At 39.2% G+C, this 934-nt stretch overlaps 1 non-coding gene across 1 annotated transcript; it reads right to left on the reverse strand.

The window, feature by feature from the left end:
* Positions 1–501: 501 nt before the first annotated feature.
* Positions 502–608, reverse strand: LOC139845676 (small nucleolar RNA R71). Its single transcript, XR_011758440.1, has one exon. It is a non-coding gene; the product is annotated as a small nucleolar RNA R71 (small nucleolar RNA).
* Positions 609–934: the final 326 nt, after the last annotated feature.

Raw genomic sequence — 934 nt, forward strand, 5'->3', positions numbered from 1 at the left:
TTTGACATATTACCTTTTTGTATTGAAGAGATGGATGGCAACGGTCAACCATTACAAGCCGAACATAACCCATTTGGTGGTGTTCCCGACAATGGACCACCACTCGTAAATCAAGAACCAAATGTTGCTCCATACGATATGCCTATGTGGAATGAACGGTTGATTGCACCTACGCTGGTGCCACCGGCTATTACCAAACCACCCATCGGGGCCGAACATTGGAAAGTCGAAGGAAATTTCTTCACCATGCTAAAAGATGTTCAATTTCACGGTTTTATGCAAGATAATCCTTTTGAGCACCTTCAATCTTTCAACGATATTTGTGATCTTTACAAGTATAAGGATGTTAGTGAGGACGCATACAAGTTAAGGGCATTCCCATTTTCTCTTCAAGGTGATGCAAAGATTTGGTTAAGAGATCTACCTTCCGACACTATTCGAACTTTTCAACAATTGAGTGATGCTTTCATCAATCACTTCTTTCCACCATCGAAGGCGGAGAGACTTAAAATGGAGATCAATGCTTTTGCTCAACGGAGTGATGAATCATTATATGATGCTTGGATTCATTTCAAGAAGATGTTAAGGGCATGTCCACAACACGGTTTATCAAAGAGAGAGTACATCAATACTTTTTATCGGGGTACAAATGATAAGACAATGTGTGTTTATGTACAAGTCACCAAATGATGCCGAGATTTTACTAGAAGATATTTCAATCCACACCTATGAATGGAATCCCTCACCTAGGGATTACCCAAGAAAGAATGCTTCTCAAGTCGAAAGTGAAGACGGTCAAGTTACACTTGCAAGTTTAAACAATCAATTTCAATCATATGGTAAAGAGTTTAAGAAAATACATCCTTGTTGCTATGCAAGTTGGATGAGAGAGATGCGATGTACCTCACCTTACAAATAATTGTCCACAAATCAA

Source organism: Rutidosis leptorrhynchoides, chromosome 4 (assembly GCF_046630445.1).
Source record: "Rutidosis leptorrhynchoides isolate AG116_Rl617_1_P2 chromosome 4, CSIRO_AGI_Rlap_v1, whole genome shotgun sequence".
Classification (NCBI taxonomy): domain Eukaryota; kingdom Viridiplantae; phylum Streptophyta; class Magnoliopsida; order Asterales; family Asteraceae; genus Rutidosis; species Rutidosis leptorrhynchoides.